Here is a 14,393-nt window from a genome sequence, read left to right as displayed (position 1 = left end):
ACTATTAAATTATATAAATATTTATACACATATATATATATATTTTTTTTTTCTTATATATAATATTATTAAGATATTTTTCATTATACTTAACTTTAACGTTAAATATTACCGCCACATTAATTATGCGGCTAAAAATTAAATATTTTCTTTTTCTAAGCTTTTCAAATAAATATTTTGTCTAGAAAAATTAAAAAACTATATATATTCTAAATTGATGGCAAAAACTTTTGATACATAATACCATATGATAAAGTTAATTACTTAACCGGAACGTATTTAAATTAGTTACTTAAATAGTAACATTAGAGTAAACTGAATTGTTGAGTATTAAGAAATTGTGAATTTACTTTGTTATATATTGGCCTTTTCGTCTCAGTCTCATTTTAAGGAAAATATCGAGATGACTCGGTAAGTTTTTGTCATAATAGGAAACTCGAACCTATTTTCTGCATAATCGCTTAGACCTTTCTTCCTGAAATTCCTGGCAGTCTTGTATGCGAAGGCGTGAAATATTTAAATCGATTACACTGGAATATCGAATATAAAGGAAAAATTTTGTCGCTGAAACATATTCTCAACGATAAAATTTAATATTAAAATAAGAAATTAATTTTTTATTAAATACATGCAAATTGTTTGTACTTGTCATACAACAATTATTCTGCTTTTAGATAACTATTAGCGCAAAGTTTTTTATTTCATTAATCTGCTAGATAATAGAGAAATTTAAACAGATTTAAATTGCCAGTATTTTGCATCGATTGTTACGTCGATAAAATTGTCAATATCTTAATTATTAAAAAATATTAATAGAGGTAAAATAAATGTGTTTCACTATTTTATTTTACTCTATATAATCGTGTATTTATCATTTATATTAAATAAAAGACGTACCAATCATTTGATTCGCGTTAACACGATAAATCAATCAACCTGAATCCTTTAGAGCTTATCCTGAGGGTCAAGCTCAGTCGAGTGCCTTCTTCGCACATAGTGTACACGATTTGTCTTCGGATAGTTTAGGCACGGTGTTAATACGAGAATAAACAGCGAGCTAAGATCCCTCCTGGCTTAACGCGTCTCTCCTTGAGTAAGCCCGGTTAAGTCGAGAGGTAGGTTCGAGATTCGGGGTTGCTGGTTCCAGGTCTGGACGGCCTCGAGCTAGGATGAGCAAGGGCTTTCTAATTAAGATCGTTAAACTGCCATGAAATTCAAATTACGTTTACTGCTGTCCTTACTTCTCTTCGCGGACCCTCTTGCGGACAGCGCGGATTTTAACGTCTTGACGGCGGTCAGCGCGCGAATGTAATTATCTGTTTTCTTTTCCATTCTTTTGATATTCTGCATTTCTGAATATATCCGATTCGGTAGAAAATATTCCTCCGACGCAATAGATTTCTCATTTCTAACATAATATGGTTTGACATATTTTTCTCAATATTAGACGACATATGTACTATATACCTTTTAATTAGAATCTTTAACTTGTTATTATAATTTCCATTTCTCTGTAGCATCTTTGAAGTGACAACTGCAGATTTGGCCCATGTTGAGATTCCGAAGGATATTCGTCGTCTATGAGGGCGGTTTGTGAATCTTGTTTAATCAGTTTCTACGATTGCGATATCGTATGTGCGGGTCGCTTCTGAGAAGTTCTCGCACACATGCACGATATTTATTAACTATCTACTTGATCAATACAATAATATCTACTAGATTAGTAGAATCAAAACTTTGCGCTAATTATTATCTAATTATGCTGAAATTCTTGCAATCAGAATTCTTATTGACCCGATATTTATCACGACACTCTTCAGTCTGTTATCGAGAAAATCAATGCAGAGGCAACATATGAATAGTCAAGATTCGGCGAGCTAGAACCCGTTGACCCAGTGTCTAGGGCGGGGGTGGTTTCCATCCCTTTACCTTACGTTAATTTAATAGAAGGGACGCGTGCTGTCCCGAAAGGACCCCTTCCTTACCCTTCTTCGTCGGTAGATACGCTGACTTACAAGGGGCGGTTATCAGGCGTCTCTGCTTTCGACCCCTCAAGATTCGGAATTATCTACTGTCTAGGAATCTATGCTAATATCGTCAGATTAGTGCGGAAAATACCCTCAGATTATTGAAATTTCAATATTATTGATAATATCTCTCTTTACTAAATCGTGCACATCATGGACCATTGCTACAAAAACAGTTTCAATTCTTGAATTACTTTAACAAATCAAATTAAATAATATATGTATATAAAATGGTTAAATTATAAAACATACATTTCTTTTCTTTTACCTCATTTGATACATCGATATCTTTATGTTAAACGCGTTATATATTTAATGACGAAATTTACTATACTGTCACATATTTATTGTGAAGAGTAACAAATTGTTTATAATTTTGTTGCGTTATATTGCTTATAAGTTTTTAATTTAAATACTTATAACAATATTCATATATGTAGAAAATTAAATTTGTACTGCTACTCGTCAAAAGCATATAAGCGGTTATTTCTGAATAATTTAATCATCAATCGATATAATCATTGAAAAAACAGACGAAATAATAGAACATAATACAATTAATTCTGTTCTAAAAAATGCATGTTCATAGCATTCTATAGAAAGATCCTGTACAGAAGATACATCTTTCGATCGCGAGATTTATAAAATTCTAATGTATATACTAAATATTCCATACGTCCCCGTAATTTCTGACAATCATCTCGGTTCATCTCAAACACAGACGCATTGCCGCACATATTCCAGCTAATAATCATCATGGACAGCTTTATCGAAGTTGTAAAATCTTAATAATTGATTTAACCAGAGAGTTAATTCATTATTGAGCTCGAATCATGCACCATATACGATAGTTCGAAGTAAAACAGAAGTCGACCTACTTTCGAGTTTTTGCTGCATTAGACAGAATATTCTCAAATTACTCATAGATAAAAAAATCCGGACAGAAGAAAGATACGAGCAAAAATACAGAGATTAATTTAGATTCTTATTTTTTCACTCTTTCTTTCTTTTAATAATATTATAAAACGAAATATTTTCTTTTTTTTTTTTTAAATGCCTACATTTAGTGGAAAGCAATTATAAAATTATCACGTGTTATCGTCGCTTTATATGTGTCAAGTACGCATGACAAATATAACTTTATCTAACATGAAAATAAAAATGAACAAGATAGAATGCCGCAAAAAATAAAGCATAATGGACGTATACGTGGCATGTTAGAAAGACCGATGTCTATTTCGATTGCTACCCTCATGCTCGGTCCAGAAACGTCTATATTATCCATCCACCTTTTCCCCTACATGCGGGCATCCTATTATGCAATTAGAGAACGGGTACCACGAAATTCTAAGGGAGCCAAAGCCCAAGGTATATCGCTATCGAACATGACAGGACACGGCCGTCCGACACACCCTTTCTTCGTTCGAACTCGTATGACTTGAACTACCCTCTCGCATCGCTTGCTTATCTCGAAAACATTCTCACAGCTTTTCATTCGCGTTGTCGAAATCATTTCTTAACACTTTTTACAGCAAGTTGTGCAATTACTGTTGAGCGCAATTTATGTGTCTTTGATATAATATATATATGCCAATACTATATTTATATTTATATTTTATATTTTGAATCAAGAAGTTTATAATCCACTTATATAAGCTTCCAAAAATGTGCTTATCTAGATATTTTCTTAATTATAGAAAAGCAAAGTAAATGTTGATTCGAGAACTTAAGAAAAAATATTGGATTTATCTGGAATTGATAGAAAGACAAATCAAATAGCAAGTTATTTGATCATTTTTCCCCATAAACAATAACAGAGAAGATTAGTAACTTACTATTTAACTTGTGTTCTTCAATAATAAAATGATATTCAAATATCCAGAAATAAAATGTTTTTAAAATTAATTCAGAAATACAATAATACAATAATCAAACACTTTATAAAAATTATAACAATTTATAAAAATATATTATAAGATTTGTTGTATTAAGTTAAAAAATGATAAAATAAGCAATATTTTGCAATATACTTTTATCAAATATTGTTATCATATTTTATATCACCGTTTTCCTTTATCTCTTCCATATTTTACGTTTCGGCATCTATATTTTTTGCATATATAGAATCATCGTTCCCATAAATTACACAATTTTTAAATTCATTCATGGTTCTCGTACATAAATAAGATATCGCGAAAAATACTCGGTAATGTCATCCAGCATCCGTGGTTGTTTCGTAGCGGCAGAAAATTTCACGGTACATTTGGTTTCATGAAGCGGCCCGTCGTAACTTATACGAAGTATCCGGAAAATAGAGAACGTTGTCGTATGAAGAGCATGGGGCCCCATATCAGCGTGAAAAGTCCCGGTAATCCTGCAATTTGTATTTATTTCCCACCCGAAGCTTTTTTTCGTCGGGGAGTAACGATGAAAAACTCGACTCGTTACCCAGTCTTCGCGGCTTCTTCGGCGGGAAAAAAAATTTTTTAGTCTAAGTTGCCGAGACTTATTGCCTTCTCCCGTGATCGATCTTGCGCATCCAGTTTTAATCTTTCGTTTTAGATCGTGATTGAACAAATGCATTACTTTCATCGAAAACACAAATAAGAAATTTCGATTTATTATTTAATAATTATAAAAATTAAAGCTAAAATATGCAATTATATCATAAAAATATATTATAAGATTTGTTGTATTAAGTTAAGAAAAAAAATGATAAAATAAGCAATATTTTGCAATATTGTATCCTTTTATCAAATATTGTTATCATATTTTATATCACCGTTTTCCTTTATCTCTTCCATATTTTACGTTTCGGCATCTATATTTTTTGCATATATAAAATCATCGTTCCTATAAATATATTTTTGCCTTTACAAAATAGCTGTTTCTTGAAAAATTTGCTTGAATGATACAGAGCCGAGATATACAACGCGCAGCATTAAATATGAAGATTATATATAGATTTTGAATGTAGCATCGATCACAATTGGCCACTTATCGAGACTTGATGTCGCGGAATATATATCGAAGCAGAACAACGGAGGGTCTCCGCGTGAAGGGCCAATTAATAACGGCGGCGAGTGCCGGATCGTTATAACGTAGTCATCTTATTACGAGGCTGCCGGTGTCTCATCAATTTATTGGTAACGTCCCTCAACCACTCGACCGTTTTCAGCTACAGAGCTGCTTAAAATTGATAGATAACATTTCTCTCTTCTCGCGTCGTCCTCCGGGCAATTGGAATATTTTTTCAAGAGAGAACCAACGCGAGTTTAAAACAAGCGCGCGATCAAAATGGCACCTTTCGATCTCTGATTAATATCACAGATGCGTTGAACGCGTCTGCAACCTTTGATCGTTATCGTTTTCTCCCGACGCGACGCCGACGCTCGCTGCTTGTGTATTTTAGGTAATTGTAATTTGCCATCTTGCGGCGTCGACGACGGTGGAGCGCGATGTCAAGATGAACGACGGCGGGGATGATCCAATCTACGAGGAGCTGGTGCTAATTGCTATTACAAACAGACAAACAGACGCGATTCCATTTCTAAGGCGAAAGGGACACGCTCGCGAAGCGAGAGTTGTATCTTCTACATTTTACGCTAAACTATATTGAATAATGCGTCTTGATTGAGGTATACCACAATCTGCAGGAAATGTAAGTTGCCATTTATATTAAACAGAATGCTCATAAATCATTTATTTGTCATCGACGAGACAAGTATCATAAATAAACTACCCAGACGCCAATAACCTACTACCTGTATTTTAACCTGTATATTCCTCTAAAATTATATACATCAAAGGTAAGGCTATAAGCAAGTTGCATCATAGATTATTTATGTGTGTGCATATGTTATCAGTTTTTAATACTTTAAACGAATAATTAAATATCTTTTCTATTATTGCCTTAAAAAAGTTACATGTATACATTATCCTAAATTGTACTACACACTTTGCACTATACAAGATTTTATAAAATTATATAAAAGTGAAAAAATAATCTTTTAAATGTAATTTAGAAAAATAAATGGAGAGAAAACAATTGTAAACATACACACAATATGTATATACGTACACGATGGAAAATCATGTTTTTAAAGTATTTTTTGTACGAGTAGTATACACAGATGCATTTAGCATTGCGGTCGCCTTCGTACGTAAATTTTTCAAATATGTTCGCAGGAAGGAAAAAGTCGAAATAAAAACGAGCGATAACGAACGAACGGGCGCGCGGCAAGGCGCACTTTGTTAACCAAATTTGTTAACCAAAATAAACCAAAATCGCTATTAGAGAGACCGTGGAGGATCAACAAGAAAATCCGACGGACCCTCTAACGATAAAGCGTTACGTAAACAAGCCACTCTGTCCCTCTCTCCTTCGTATCCCGCAAGAGCTCTACTACACACCCCCGGCTTTTCCACCTCTTCCACCCCTCTGTGTTAATGGAAGAATACGGTTCCGACGTACGCTTCTCTTAAACATATTCTCGTGTATTTAGGTCGCTTTTAACGATCGTCCATCATGAATTTCGGAGGCAAATAGTCACATATTTTCGAGAACGAAAAAATATTCAAAGTCGATTGATCAAACTATATTGTCGTAAATTTACGAATACATAAACAATGTGCGTAATATACGTTTATAAATCAACTGTTCTCAAATACGTAAACGCCTAAATATTTTATGCCAACGCGCGTTCCCTTCCCAAAAAAACATCTTTGTCTCAAACACATGCTCGCGTATGTTTCTACTAATTAGGTTTAACTTTTCAGATCGCGTGTGTATTCTCAATTTATCAAGCTAATTGGCGAAATTACAAAGGACGAAAACTGTGGCTTTATACGAATTTTCTCAGAATGAATACATTCCATATCGTATTAACGTAATATATGAGACCATGTTTTATATCAAATAATTATGCAGGATATACATAAATGGATTATTCTGTTGCATCTCGTGATAATTTGATCGAGAAGAATATACTTATGTATTACCGTTAATTACTATATGTACAAAAAAATAATTTTTTTCAATTAATTAATTAATTAATTACCTAAGAGTATTTATTTTATAAAAAAAATTTAATATGCTTATAATAAAGACAATTTCAGAATATAAAGAAATAAAAAGTTTCCATCGAGTGATTGAATAGCTGCTTAATTTTGTACGACGGTGTAACCAGTCGATTATTCATGGTATTTCATTACGATCGCGGTCGTTTATTGGCTGTTTTCACCGTAAATCGCTTTACAACGCTCGACCCTCCCTTCGCCACTTTGCAATCGAGTACGCTAAAGTCCTCGGAAATATTGTGGCTGGCCGTAAAAAAAAAAAAAAAAAAAAACGAGACTTCGCTTCAACTTTTATAACGGCGAAATAAAAGTGCGGAGACGGCACAAATTTGCATTTTGTTCGAACGTGGCATTACGCGCTTGGATTCGTCATCCGTTTTTCACGAATCTGGCGTTTATCGGTTTATTTTGACGGCGTATATTTTGTGATGAAACATAAAAACGACGTTAATGCATGCTTATCGACAATCTCGTAAACTTTATTCTCTTCTCTCTCTCTCTTTCTCTCTTTCTTTCTTTCTCTCTTTCCATATTTTTATCGTATAATATTTTGAATATATTTTTTATTTAATAAATATCTAAAGTCTGCGATAAACATCTATATCTGTAGCACAATTTAAATATCCAATGTATTCTGTAAATTCATTTGCTTTTATAAATTTTTTTCAATTAATTTATTGAAAATTTATTTATTTAGTGGTCAGTACAATATTAATATTAATGATGCAAATTTTAGAAAATTATTCATCAAACTGTTATCGTAATTATATTTGAATATTCATTTTAGATTCATACACATTTATAGAAAATTAATCGCAAAATGGCTTTATCGATTATTAGGAAAGCGCGGACTATTGTATGACATCGTTCCAAAGACGAATTATAGCGTCTATTTCCTGAGTAAGAAATGTATCAGTAATTAATGATTGATTGTCAGTTTCCTGTTCCGCATCCATTTTCATCCCATCATCGATGTTTTCAATTTCAATATAGGAATCCACGATTCGGAATTATACAAAATAATTTTTAACTTTAAAATCACATTTTCGCAATATTTTATAACAATCAAGAATTACGATGGTACAAGAATTATTATAGCAAGCACACAGAGAATGTATATTTACAAAGTTGGATTTATGAAAAAAAAAGATAAAAATTTAAATTCGTTGAAAGCCGCACATATTATCGTTCGGCATCCGCTGTATATGATTTTACTGGACGCCTATCGATCAGACGTGTTAATTAAATAACTGACTGAGAGTTTACCAATAAAGTGGGCATGTGACACGTACCACGAAGAGGTAAAAGGCCACCGCGATCATCCGACGTTCGACAATGTGTGGCCGAGGCGGTAGCCGCGGATTTTTTTGGTTTTTACTTTAATTAAATATTTTCCGCGCGTCTGTCCGTCGCTGTTCGAAACATCTCGATGAGAAGGTAGCTCGCGCTGTCCACGATGGCATTTCATATACCCTCCCTTACCATTTTAGTAATGGAACGTAACATCTCTAAAGAGAATTAATTATATATATTAAGTTGATAATATTAGATGTGAGAATATTTCAATATTATTTTCAAGCATAATATTTACATCCAATTGATTGTTCATTCAATAAATGTGAGAGTAAATACTTGGAAAAATGTATTATTATATTCTTTCAATTAATTATTAAATTCAATTAATTATTCAAGATTATTTGGATGCTATCAAATTAATTTAGAAATTGCTTAGTATATATAAAATTATTAAAATATGTCAGTATAATTATGATGACCACTGACAATCAATTTCAGAATGCTATTTAAAATTTATCGAAAGATTGGGTGTATATATATATATATATATATATATATATATATATATACAAGATGGAGCGTCAGCTGTCAACTTTCATAACTCTTGATAAAGTAGCAAAGAGCTTCAACAACAGAATTAAAGAAGCGTAGGAAGGAACGGAGGCAAGGCAGGTCGGTTTGGCGGCCGCTAAAAATGTACATCTTAATAGATTAATTAATATAATCTCTCAGCCTCTCTCCGGGTTTTCTGGCAGACGAACAACTTCGTTTTGGTGTGCGAAATGAATATTATTAAGGTTAATTATAATTGGGAGAAACCACGAGCAAATATTTCAACTGCCGGGGCTGAAGGACAGTATGGTGGACGGGGAGAAAAAACGGAAGGAAGTCCTACTTTCTTTGTTTGAAAGAGTTTTTGTCATCCCGTAATTCGGAAAGAACGAGAATGCGGATCTAATGTGCGCGTAATTTTTATGAATTTTATCAGCAAGGCACGCTGACTTAAAAAGGTGAATCTAAAGTTTATTTTATGCAAATAATAAGGAAAAAACGCGATACAATTATAAATACATTTTATAAATATAAGAATATAAATTCAGAAATAACAAATTAAAAAAATAATAATTTAAATATATATGTATGTATATATATATAAGCAAATTTTATTTAATTTGATATAAATAGCAATAAATATTGATCTATTTTTTCATTCTTTAATTATAATATATTCTTAATAATATATAAATAAAAAATACAGATTATTATGTTAAAATAAGCAGAAGAGAGAAAGACAGAGACAGCAAAGAGGATTTTCTTAAAACTTTGACTAAACTCTACCGGTGGCTTCCTCGCGAAACTTACGCGCCACAATGCCGCCGATATTAAATGTGGATGAATATTTATGAACAATAATAGTATTTATACAATGTGTCGGCGCACGCCCACGCAGAAAGTCAAGACGCACTTATTAAATTCATGCTAATAAGTATGAACGAAATTTCTTTCATCTCGCTGTCTATTCAATAAAATCCGCATAAAATAATTATAAAACGTGTCTTTTGAATGCTTTTACTTTATTAATAAATAAAACCATATTTGTCGCGCAAAGATTGATTTTCACTATAAAATGAAAAATATGTAATTGTCGAATAGTTATTTAAAAACAGATTTAAGTCTAAAAATCATATAAATAATCAAGAATGCTGACGTTAAAGAAAACGTGGCGCTTGCTTATTTTACAAATGGATAGAATGAGAAATTATAGATTATAATAGTGACGTATTATATGAGACACGCGAAACTGGAAGTCAAGACACAGCGTAAATTATTTAGACAACCGTGGGTCGCCACCCCTACTTGTGGCAGTTAATTATACTTCTCCTGGGATATAATCGAGATCGTGAAAATCTCTCGTGGAAAGTCATGTTTCTCGACTTTCTCTCTCTCTCTCTCTCTCTCTTTCTCTCTCGCTCATGCAGACTTAACTCTAGCCAGGTAACCCTCAGTTTAATATATGTCAAAGATAAACTCTCCTAATTTTTACTACTTGTTAAGAGATATTACGTTAAACTCGCAAAAATAAAATTATATTTTGCGACTTTTCATCTTGCTAATTAATTAATATAAATTAAACATCTGTACATTTTTTATTTCAAGACCTTCATAACACAGAAACTTTTACTCTTGTAAGATTTTATTAAGATAGATTTGTTGTTTATTATTTATATAATTAAATAACTGATAAATTAATAATATAAAAAATATAAACCTCCATACATTTTTTTAATCAAAATAGAATAGTGATCAAATTTTGTCAATTTTTATGTCATGTTAGAGTTGGCAAGAGCTGGCTAATTGTAAGTTGGCTACCTGGATCATTTGTATAAACGTAATTATCGCTCGCGTAAAAACTCGATTGAAGAAACTCCTCAGACAATAGGGGAGGATAAAAGATAGGGTTGGTTGACCAGGCAATTGCAGTTGCCAATTGCATGCATGGTCGGCAGAACCTTTGGCGACTCGAGTTCTTTATGCATACAGAAACAGGTTTCAGCCACAGTCATTACGAGTTGCATTGTTCGAGTCCGCAATAATTAAAAGGCTTAATTATAGCTTAATTATAGCTTTCCTACTAATATAGCAATTAGTATATTCACAATTTAGAAATGATCTTTTTACTTTAAGATAATTATGTTGTATTTATATAATTGAAATATCAAAGCAAATATCATTAAAAGCACTCGAAAATCGCACCACAGAGATGCGGCATTCTTCATATCCAAATATTTTATTCAATGTGTGTTAATTTATAAAACGCTGCATGTTTTTCTTTCCCTCTAAAATAACTTATTACTGCAAATATATAATATGTTGAAATTGCATATATGTATTATTAATATCATACATTATATCTTACAAATTAACGTTATAATTTTGGCTTTATATTAGAGAGATGTACGCTAAATTACAACTGTGAACACTTATTAATTACAAGATTATTTGAACAAGCAAATATTATTTTACGCATCTTTAAGAGCTCCTTTTTACATTACCGCGGTTGAGTAAATAGATAAATCGGTGTTTGTGAAAAAGTATCCGTTCCCCAACGAAAGATCGCATCTCTGCGATAATTGTTATTACCATAACATTTATTATAAATGAATTCGGGAGATTTCTCCTTTGATTGTTATGTCCTGTACTTAATAATAACTCGTCGCGCGAGACGAGACTTTGTCGAATGGTGAAGAAATCAAGCGTGACGGCCCAGCCCTTTTAGCCGCGCTTTTAAATGTCTTTCAAGTTTTCAGCTGCGCGCAGCATTCTTATCGAGCCGGGGTTCGTTCGCTGCCCTTTTGTCCCGATAATTAAATCTAACGATTGTCATATTTTAATTGTTCTTCTTTAGTGTTGGACACAGGCGATAATGACGACGGTGGATCCGTCGAGGGTACGGCGAGAGGATTCGGAGGCGACTTTTGTTCCATTACGCGTTTCCGTCATTTGGTTTACGATGGTCCCTTCTTATGTTCTTAATTGCTAGCTCGTTGTAGCGCTGTTTGTCGGAGAAAAATTCGCGATGAAGAATTTGTTTTCGCGAATCGTCGCTTTAAAGCGGGCTGCATCCCTAAGGTAATTTTCGAGTACTTTTAATTTTGCTGCTGAATTGAAGCAGGGATTTCCTAATCGTTTGGATTATTTAATATTTTTATTTGTTAAATAAAGAAATTTATTTGCAATATAGGCAGCATCAACACAAATAACTTATTTATAAATAAATTATATATATATATATATATATATATATATTGTTACTCGACTGATTAAGAAAAAAAAATATTGATTTGACAAATAAAAGAAAAATAATAAAAATAGTTTAATAAGTAAAGACGATTATCATTATTTGTTGCGTTGCATATATCTGATACGAATGAAAAATCATGTTTAAAATTTGAGATGAGTGCACGAAATTAAATTGACACCTGCGTTCTCCGATCCGAACACGAAGGAGTGAAGGGATGGATGAAAGAAAAGGGGAAAAAAGAAGAGAAATCGAAGTAAATTGAGCGACCGACGTGCTTTGCGATGTGGATAGGGAATCTTGGAAGTGTTTCGGCACGGCTGAGAGGTAGCCTCGCGGAAAGGGAGTGAAAGAAGCGACCAGGTGGCAGGCCATTACCGAGCGAGGGTGTATCTCGTCTAAACCGGGCTCGAAAAAGGGTAAAAAAAGCACTGGCCCTTGCATGTCTCATTGCAATCTGCAAATATCGAGAATGTTTTCCGGCATTGCGGCCGCTCGAACCAATTGCGATTATCTGGCAGAGATAAAAAAATCCCCAGGCTGGATCCATCGCGCCCATCGTTCCAATCGCCGCCGATACCCCCGTACATACAGATATATATATATATATATAACAAACGATTCTCGAGAAATTAGGTGTTCTCGTGTCCCGAAATACACGGAACAAGCGGCGCAGAGAAAAAAAGGAAAGCGAGCTAAATGGCATTTCTATCGGTTAAGAGAATGCGCCTGAAGCTCGTTTAAGTTCTTAATGTTCTATCAGCAGCTTATCAGCATCTCATCATATCCAGGAAATGAGGTAATTAAATTGATTCTCTAGGTGACTTTTCTTATTCAATTATATGTTTGTCTCTGAATTATGATCACACTAAATTGCAAAACTATATAAAATTATTTCACTTATAACTTTTTATCTTTTAATTTCTAATGTTTTTAGAAATAAATCATTAATGCTTTTTATTACACATACACAAACGATATTATTATATTAAATTATTTATATAAAAACTTATCAATACAATAAACTATTTGTATTATATATGATCTCACATTAAATCTTTATTTAAAGAAACAAAAGAGAATTGTCTAAAATTTCTGATAAAAATTTCAAAAATCGTCTTACGTTTTCTCATTTAAGGAATATAAACTATAATTAAGTAGCAATGAGAAGTTTTTTCCACGTCATCTTTATTTTGATATTCTACTCAAAAGTTTTCTTTGCAAGACATATTAGACTTCCTTTTAACAAGATGTATTTTGAGAAGAGTCACCGAAACTTTATATAGAATAAAGGGGTTATAAGTAAGACAAATTTTTCTCGTAAAACGCAAAAAATAACTTTAAAAATTATAAATTATATTTAAATAATATTTAAAAATTATGTTTAAAATAATTTAAATTAGATAAATTTCACAATATATGTATTCTTACAAACATGTGTACCATATACACACACATACTAAGCGCATGTATAATATTAACATGTAAAGATTGTATAAAAATATTAAAACAAAATTCTCAAAATATAGAAATGTAAAAATTGTCCGTTAAAATAAATATCTAACGCACACATCCTAATAATAAAATATATTAAGTTACGAAAAAAGACATATTAATTACAAAGAGAAAAAAAGAGAGAATTATAACGAGAAAGTCATATAAAACATAATAAATGATACACATATGCACGTATAAAATAAAATATAATAAATATAAATAAAAATATATAAATTCAAAATTGTATAAATCAATATGGACATATTAAAATAAAACAAAGCAAATATCGCAGAAAGAATAAATACATCGTAATCGAAAATAGGTGCACAAAATTAAGAACAGCGATATTTTGGGCGAGTATCATCTTCTGTATTACGAATAAGATGTCCCCAATGTTATTTTCCAACGTCACATCGGGTTAATCATCTCCCGAAAGTTATGGAAATGACATGACTGACGGGCAAACAGGAATTCGCTCGTTTCGTAAGTTTCCTCGGGGAGCAATGAGACAAGAGACAAGGTGTGTTTAAAAACTTTTCAAATTTAACCCCATCTTAGACGAGAGGCCCTTCAAACGCCGCGGTAAAAAAGAAAAATACGGATGTAGTATACACGAGGTGGCGAGTATAGCGAGGAATCTCGTAAAATATCCCTCGAGATAACTAAGTTGAGCCACGTTGCCTGCTTCGTTGTAC

This window comes from Nylanderia fulva, unplaced genomic scaffold (genome assembly GCF_048542155.1).
Source record: "Nylanderia fulva isolate GAGA-0341 unplaced genomic scaffold, ASM4854215v1 Scaffold13, whole genome shotgun sequence".
Lineage (NCBI taxonomy): Eukaryota > Metazoa > Arthropoda > Insecta > Hymenoptera > Formicidae > Nylanderia > Nylanderia fulva.
This window is presented reverse-complemented; position numbering follows the sequence as displayed.